Source organism: Salmo trutta, unplaced genomic scaffold (genome assembly GCF_901001165.1).
Source record: "Salmo trutta unplaced genomic scaffold, fSalTru1.1, whole genome shotgun sequence".
Lineage (NCBI taxonomy): Eukaryota > Metazoa > Chordata > Actinopteri > Salmoniformes > Salmonidae > Salmo > Salmo trutta.
Genome location: NW_021822911.1, coordinates 7,798,089 through 7,807,384, shown reverse-complemented (window position 1 = coordinate 7,807,384; position 9,296 = coordinate 7,798,089). Strand labels below are relative to the sequence as shown.

General features: G+C 39.8%; 1 long non-coding RNA gene across 1 annotated transcript; it reads right to left on the bottom strand.

Moving 5' to 3' along the window:
- Nucleotides 1–2,221: 2,221 nt before the first annotated feature.
- LOC115186383 (uncharacterized) lies at nt 2,222–5,134 on the bottom strand. The gene is made up of 2 exons (XR_003875734.1): nt 4,981–5,134; nt 2,222–2,592 (listed from the first exon to the last, which is right to left on the bottom strand). It is a non-coding gene; the product is annotated as an uncharacterized LOC115186383 (long non-coding RNA).
- Between the last annotated feature and the right edge of the window lie 4,162 nt (nt 5,135–9,296).

Sequence of the window (9,296 nt, the reverse complement as noted above, 5' to 3'; positions counted from 1 at the left end):
AAGTCCAGCCTCAAAACATAAATAGAAAAACCACAGCCCGTAACACCTTCCCCCTGAAGACAACAAATAAACTCAGCAAAAAAATAAACATCCTCTCACTGTTAACTGTGTTTATTTTCAGCAAACTTAACATGTGTATGAACATAACAAGATTCAACAACTGAGAGACAAACTGAACAAGTTCCTCAGACATGTGATTAACAGAAATTGAATAATGTGTCCCTGAACAAAGGAGGGGTCAAAATCAAAAGTCACCGTCAGTATCTGGTGTGGCCACCAGCTGCATTAAGTACTACAGTGCATCTCCTCGTCATGGACTTCACCAGATTTGCCAGCTCTTGCTGTGTGATGTTACCCCACTCTTCCACCAAGGCACCAGCAAGTTCCCAGACATTTCTTGGGGGAATGGCCCTAGCCCTCACCCACCGATCCAACAGGTCCCAGATGTGCTCAATGGGATTGAGATCCGGGCTCTTCGCTGGCCATGGCAGAACACTGACATTCCTGTCTTGCAGGAAATAACACACAGAACGAGAAGTATGGCTGGTGACATTGTCATGCTAGAGAGTCATGTCAGGATGAGCCTGCAGGAAGGGTACCACATGAGGGAGGAGGATGTCTTCCCTGCAATGACAACAAGCTCAGTCCGATGATGCTGTGACACACCACCACAGACCATGACGGACCCTCCACCTCCAAAGCGATTCTGCTCCAGAGTACAGGCCTCGGTGTAATGCTCATTCCTTCGACGATAAACGTGAATCCGACCATCCCCCCTGGTGAGACAAAACCGCGACTCGTCAGTGAAGAGCACTTTTTGCCAGTCCTGTCTGGTCCCATAGAGCACGTTGTTGCCGGTGATGTCTGGTTAGGACTGCCTTACAACAGACCTACAAGCCCTCAATCCAGCCTCTCACAGCCTATTGCGGACAATCTGGTCTGCCACTGCGAGGACGATCAGCTGTCCGTCCCTGTCTCACAGTATGGACATTGCAATTTATTGCCCTGGCCCCATCTGCAGTCCTTATGCCTCCTTGCAGCATGCCTAAGGCACGTTCACGCAGATGAGCAGGGACCCTGGGCATCTTTCTTTTGGTAAAAAAGCCGCTTCAGTAAAAAGGCCGCTTTAGTGTCCTAAGTTTTCATAACTGTGACCTTAATTGCCTACCGTCTGTAAGCTGTTAGTGTCTTAAGTACCGTTCCACAGGTGCAAGTTCATTAATTGTTTATGGTTCATTGAACAGTGTTTAAACCCTTTACAATGAAGATCTCAAATCAATTAAACAAACATTTAGGGTTCCACATTGTGAACATTTAAAATACTCCTACAACAATGTTAAAAACATATTGTGACATTGCATTGATATCATGAAACAACCTTCATCTATGTATTTTCTGATGTTTAATCAGATATCTTTTATCTGAGAATCTCTTGTCACATTGATTACAGCTATGAGGTTTCTCTCCTGTGTGTGTTCTCTGGTGTGATACCATGCTGTTTAGCCAATTAAAACTCTTCCCACATTGACTACAGCTATCAGGCTTCTCTCCTGTGTGTGTTCTCAGATGCACTACCAGGCTGTTTAACTGAGTAAAACTCTTCCCACATTGATCACAGCTATAAGGCTTCTCTCCTGTGTGTGTTCTTTGGTGTGTCATCAGACAGCCAGATGTAACAAAACTCTTCCCACATTGAGTACAGGTATATGGTTTCTCTCCTGTGTGTGATCTCTGGTGTACCACAAGGCTGCTTGACTGATTAAAACTCTTCCCACATTGATCACACCCATAAGGTTTCTCTCCTGTGTGTGTTCTCTGGTGTACTATCAGGCTGCTCGACTGATTATATCTCTTCCCACATTGATCACAGCCATAAGGTTTCTCTCCTGTGTGTAGTCTCTGGTGTGTCTTCAGATCTCCAGATTGACCAAAACTCTTCCCACATTGATTACAGCTATATGGTTTCTCTCCTGTGTGTGTTCTCTGGTGTTTAGTCAGATTGCTAGATGTAAAAAAAACACTTCCCACATTGATTACAGCTATAAGGTCGCTCTCCTGTGTGCATTCTCTGGTGCACCTTCAAGGTGTGTGATGTTGAAAAGCTTTTCCCACAAAATGAACAATGGTGAAGCTTCTCTCCTGTGTGTGTTCTCTGGTGCACTATCAAGGAGCTTGACACAGTAAAACTCTTCCCACATTGATTACAGCCATAAGATTTCTCTCCTGTGTGTGTTCTCTGGTGTGATTTCAGGGTTTTTAGCTGAGAAAAACTCTTCAAACATTGATCACAGCCAAAAGTTCTCTCTCCTGTGTGAATTCTATGATGTATTTTAAGGTCTGTTGTAGAGTTGAATCTTTTCCGACAGTCAGAGCACCAGTGAGATTTCCCTCCAGTGTGAATTCTCAGGTGTACTTTTAGTGAATTTGATCTTGAGAAACATTTCCCACAGTCAGAGCAGCAGTAAGATTTCTCTCTTGTGGGTCTCTGCTGTTTATTGAGGTGCTCTGATCTGGAGAGACTCTTCTCTGCCTCGTCAGCTTCTTGATGTTGTTGAGGCTCCCCAGAGGATCCACGATAGTCCCGTCTCTCTCCTGTGTGATCGACAAAGTCAGACAGATGGTTAAAGGCCCACAACAGCAGAAATCCACTGTTAATTTATTATTTTTTCACCTTTATTTAACCAGGTAGGCAAGTTGAGAACAAGTTCTCATTTACAACTACGAACTGGCCAAGAATAAAGCAAAGCAGTTCGACACATACAACAACACAGAGTTACACGTGGAATAAACAAAACATACAGTCATCAATAAAGTTGAAGAAAATCTATATACAGCATGTGCAAATTAGGTGAGATAAGGGAGGTAAGGCAATAAATAGGCCATGTTGGCAAAGTAATTACAATATACCAATTAGTAATTACAATATACCAATTAGACACTGGAATGATAGATGTGCAGAAGACGAATGTGCAAGTAGAGATACTGGGGTGCAAAGGAGCAATAAATAAATAAATAAATACAGTGTGGGATGAGGTAGTTGGATGGGCTATTAGCAGATGGGCTATGTACAGGTGCAGTGAACTATGAGCTGCTCAGACAGCTAGTGCTTAAAGTTAGTGAGGGAGATATGAGTCTCCAGCTTCAGTGATTTTTGCAGTTCGTTCCAGTCATTGGCAGCAGACAACTGGAAGGAAAGGCGGCCAAATAAGGATTGGCTTTGTGGGTGACTAGTGAGATATACCTGCTGGAGTGCATGCTACGGGTGGATGCTGCTATGGTGACCTGTGAGTTGACATAAGGCAGGGATTAACCTAGCAGAGACTTGTAGATGACCTGGAGCCAGTGGGTTTGACGACGAGTATGAAGCGAGGGCCAGCCAACGAGAGCGTACAGGTCGCAGTGTTGGGTAGTACATGGGGCTTTGGTGACAAAACAGATGGCACTGTGATAGACTGCATCCAATTTGCTGAGTAGAGTGTTGGGGGCTATTTTGTAAATGACATCGCCGAAGTCGAGGATCGGTAGGATGGTCAGTTTTACGAGGGTATGTTTGGCAGCGTGAGTGAAAGAGGCTTTGTTGCAAAATAGGAGGCCGATTCTAGATGTAATTTTGGATTGGAGATGTTTAATGTGAGTCTGGAAGGAGAGTTTACAGTCTAACCAGACACCTAGGTATTTGTAGTTGTCCACATATTCTAAGTCAGAACCGTCCAGAGTAGTGATGCTGGACGGGCGGGCAGGTGCGGGCAGCGACCGGTTGAAGAGCATGCATTTAGTTTTACATGCATTTAAGAGCAGTTGGAGGCAATGGAAGGAGAGTTATATGGCATTGAAGCTCATCTGGAGGTTAGTTAAGACAGTGTCCAAAGAAGGGCCAGAAGTATACAGAATGGTGTCGTCTGCGTAGAGGTGGATCAAAGAATCACCCGCAGCAAGAGCGACATCATTGATGTATACAGAGAAGAGAGTCGGCCTGAGAATTGAACCCTGTGGCACCCCAATAGAGACTGCCAGAGGTCTGGACAACAGGCCCTCTGATTTGACACACTGAACTCTGTCAGAGAAGTAGTTGGTGAACCAGGCGAGGCAATCATTTGAGAAACCAAGGCTGTTTAGTCTGCCAATAAGAATGTGGTGATTGACGGAGTCGAAAGCCTTGACCAGGTCGATGAATACGGCTGCACAGTAATGTCTCTCATCGATGGCAGTTATGATATCGTTTAGGACCTTGAGCGTGGCTGAGGTGCACCCATGACCAGCTCAGAAACCAGATTGCATAGCAGAGAAGGTACGGTGGGATTTGAAATGGTCGGTAATCTGCTTGTTAACTTGTCTTTCAAAGACCTTAGAAAGGCAGGGTAAGATAAATATAGATCTGTAGCAGTTTGGGTCTAGAGTGTCACCCCGTTTGAAGAGGGGGTCTAGCAGCTGCTTTCCAATGCTTTGGGAATCTCAGGTGATACGAAAGAGAGGTTGAACAGGCTAGTAATAGGGGTTGCAACAATTTTGGCAGATAATTTTAGAAAGAGAGGGTCCAGATTGTCTAGCCCGCTGATTTGTAGGGGTCCAGATTTCGCAGCTCTATCAGAACATCTGCTATCTGGATTTGGGTGAAGGAGAAATGGTGGAGGCAAGTTGCTGTGGGGGGTGCCGGGCAGTTGACCGGGGTAGGTTTTATTAGATAGTTTTATTAGATAGTACTCACTGTATTTACTGGTGTTTATCAGATCAATGTCCCTGTTTTATTAGATAGTACTCACTGTATTTACTGGTGTTAATCAGATCAATGTTCCTGTTTTATAAGATAGTACTCACTGTATTTACTGGTGTTAATCAGATCAATGCCCCTGTTTTATAAGATAGTACTCACTGTATTTACTGGTGTTAATCAGATCAATGTCCCTGTTTTATAAGATAGTACTCACTGTATTCACGGGTGTTAATCAGATCAATGTCACTGTTTTATAAGATAGTACTCACTGTATTTACTGGTGTTAATCAGTTCTCCAGTCTTCTCTTCATCATTGACAGTAATTGACCCCTCTTCAGCCTTAATTCCAAAAACGTCTTCATCTTCTTTCACTTCATCCTCCACTCCAAAAACTGCATCTTCCTCCTCTTCTTTCACTGTAACAGCCTCACCCTCTACTTGTTTTTGTATTGTAACGGCCTCCTCTTCCTCCTCCTCTTTCACCAGAGCTTCTTTCTCCATCCAGCAGACCTCCTCTTCTTTAACAGGAGGAGAGTAGCTTAGTGAACTCATGGTCGGGGATAATAGCTAGTTAGCATTAGCGACTAGACTAGTGCTAATTTAACCAGCCAGCTAGTTCTTACAACGTAAATATTAAATTTAATGGGGTAGCTAGTTGTTTCCACATAAGTATGTTTAAAGCAAAATGGCAATTAAACCACGAAATTGTCTAAAGAACTTGATTGTGCCGACTTTGTCGGCTAGCGAGCTACCGAGGTGGCTGCAGTTGTTGAAGAAGCGTTCCGTCCACTAGATTATACGTCACACTAGAAACATCGCCTGAAAGACACATATCGCCATCTGCTGTCTGGAGGGAGGAAACGCAGTTGAGGAGGGAAAACTATTTTTATTCTTCATTGAATTATAATATTATAAAGCAGTTTAGGGAAACGTTTTTTTCTCTCCATTAAATAACAATATTATATCAACACGTACAAAGAGCAAGAAGTATTGTTTGATTAGTTCAGATTTTTTTATGAGAATTTAAAACAAACTCTACATCTACTCCACATCTGTATTTCAGATTCAGTCAAATAACTAGATATCAAAATAAGCACCTAGTTATTGATACCCTTGATAAAGATGAGCAAAAATTACTGTATAAAATAAATAAATAAACTTTACCCATTACCAGGATATTTTAGCCCAAAACCTGGTTACCTCTCTGCTAGGAGGCTGAAACTTGGCCATAAGTGGATCTTCCAGCAAGACACATCAACATCCACGAAGAAATGGTTAATTGGGCACAAAAATCAACATTTTCAATGGCCATCTCAGTCTTCGGACTTGAACTCCATTGAAAACCTGTGGTTTGAATTGAACAGGGCAGTCCATAAGACAGACTAAATAAATCAAGGACATGGAGAGATTCTGTATGGAGGAATGGTCTAAGATCCCACCCAATGTGTTCTCTAATCTCATAAAACATTTCAGTGTCGTTATCCTTCCAAGGGGAGGGTGTTGGAGTATTGAAAACATGGGTGGCAATAATTCAGACCCCTACATTTTGAGAATTACATGTTAAACTAAATATTTCTCTCTGAGCAATTGTATTAGTATAAAATGATGTAATTTCCCTTTATTTTGGTGTACCAATACATCATGTAGATGTATATAATGAACAGACTAGGTCTATACTGCTCCTACATGGTGTAACAATACATCACGTAGATGTATATAATGAACAGACTAGGTCTATACTGCTCCTACATGGTGTAACAATACAACATGAAGATGTATATAATGAACAGACTAGGTCTATACTGCTCCTACATGGTGTAACAATACATCATGTAGATGTATATAATGAACAGACTAGGTCTATACTGCTCCTACATGGTGTAACAATACATCATGTAGATGTATATAATGAACAGACTAGGTCTATACTGCTCCTACATGGTGTAACAATACATCATGTAGATGTATATAATGAACAGACTAGGTCTATACTGCTCCTACATGGTGTAACAATACATCATGTAGATGTATATAATGAACAGACTAGGTCTATACTGCTCCTACATGGTGTAACAATACATCATGTAGATGTATATAATGAACAGACTAGGTCTATACTGCTCCTACATGGTGTAACAATACATCATGTAGATGTATATAATGAACAGTCTAGGTCTATACTGCTCCTACATGGTGTAACAATACATCATGTAGATGTATATAATGAACAGACTCGGTCTATACTGCTCCTACATGGTGTAACAATACATCATGTAGATGTATATAATGAACAGACTAGGTCTATACTGCTCCTACATGGTGTAACAATACATCATGTAGATGTAATAATACTTTCAATAATACTGATGGGAACAGTCATGATGTAGTGAATGTTTTAATATGGGAACAGTCATGATGTAGTGAATGTTTTAATATGGGAACAGCCATGATGTAGTGAATGTTTTAATATGGGAACAATCATGATGTAGTGAATGTTTTAATAATACTGATGGGATCAGTAATGATGTAGTGAATGTTTTAATATGGGAACAGTCATGATGTAGTGAATGTTTTAATAATACTGATGGGAACAATCATGATGTAGTGAATGTTTTAATAATACTGATGGGAACAGTCATGATGTAGTGAATGTTTTAATATGGGAACAGTCATGATGTAGTGAATGTTTTAATATGGGAACAGTCATGATGTAGTGAATGTTTTAATATGGGAACAGTCATGATGTAGTGAATGTTTTAATAATACTGATGGGAACAGTCAGGATGTAGTGAATGTTTTAATAATACTGATGGGAACAGTCAGGATGTAGTGAATGTTTTAATATGGGAACAGTCAGGATGTAGTGAATGTTTTAACATGGGAACAGTCATGATGTAGTGAATGTTTTAATAATACTGATGGGAACAGTCATGATGTAGTGAGTGTTTTAATATGGGAACAGTCATGATGTAGTGAATGTTTTAATAATACTGATGGGAACAGTCATGATGTAGTGAATGTTTTAATAATACTGATGGGAACAGTCATGATGTAGTGAGTGTTTTAATAATACTGATGGGAACAGTCATGATGTAGTGAATGTTTTAATATGGGAACAGCCAGGATGTATTGATTGTTTTAATATGTGAACAGTCATGATGTAGTGAATGTTTTAATATGGGAACAGTCATGATGTAGTGAATGTTTTAATAATACTGATGGGAACAGTCATGATGTAGTGAATGTTTTAATAATACTGATGGGAACAGTCATGATGTAGTGAATGTTTTAATATGGGAACAGTCATGATGTAGCGAATGTTTTAATAATACTGATGGGAACAGCCATGATGTAGTGAATGTTTTAATAATACTGATGGGAACAGTCATGATGTAGTGAGTGTTTTAATATGGGAACAGTCATGATGTAGTGAATGTTTTAATAATACTGATGGGAACAGTCATGATGTTGTGAATGTTTTAATAATACTGATGGGAACAGTCATGATGTAGTGAATGTTTTAATAATACTGATGGGAACAGTCAGGATGTAGTGAATGTTTTAATATGGGAACAGTCAGGATGTAGTGAATGTTTTAATATGGGAACAGTCATGATGTAGTGAATGTTTTAATAATACTGATGGGAACAGTCATGATGTAGTGAGTGTTTTAATATGGGAACAGTCATGATGTAGTGAATGTTTTAATATGGGAACAGCCAGGATGTATTGATTGTTTTAATATGTGAACAGTCATGATGTAGTGAATGTTTTAATATGGGAACAGTCATGATGTAGTGAATGTTTTAATAATACTGATGGGAACAGTCATGATGTAGTGAATGTTTTAATAATACTGATGGGAACAGTCATGATGTAGTGAATGTTTTAATATGGGAACAGTCATGATGTAGCGAATGTTTTAATAATACTGATGGGAACAGCCATGATGTAGTGAATGTTTTAATAATACTGATGGGAACAGTCATGATGTAGTGAGTGTTTTAATATGGGAACAGTCATGATGTATTGAATGTTTTAATAATACTGATGGGAACAGTCATGATGTTGTGAATGTTTTAATAATACTGATGGGAACAGTCATGATGTAGTGAATGTTTTAATAATACTGATGGGAACAGTCAGGATGTAGTGAATGTTTTAATATGGGAACAGTCAGGATGTAGTGAATGTTTTAATATGGGAACAGTCATGATGTAGTGAATGTTTTAATAATACTGATGGGAACAGTCATGATGTAGTGAGTGTTTTAATATGGGAACAGTCATGATGTAGTGAATGTTTTAATAATACTGATGGGAACAGTCATGATGTAGTGAATGTTTTAATAATACTGATGGGAACAGTCATGATGTAGTGAGTGTTTTAATAATACTGATGGGAACAGTCATGATGTAGTGAATGTTTTAATATGGGAACAGTCAGAATGTAGTGAATGTTTTAATATGGGAACAGTCATGATGTAGTGAATGTTTTAATATGGGAACAGTCATGATGTAGTGAATGTTTTAATAATACTGATGGGAACAGTCATGATGTAGTGAATGTTTTAATAATACTGATG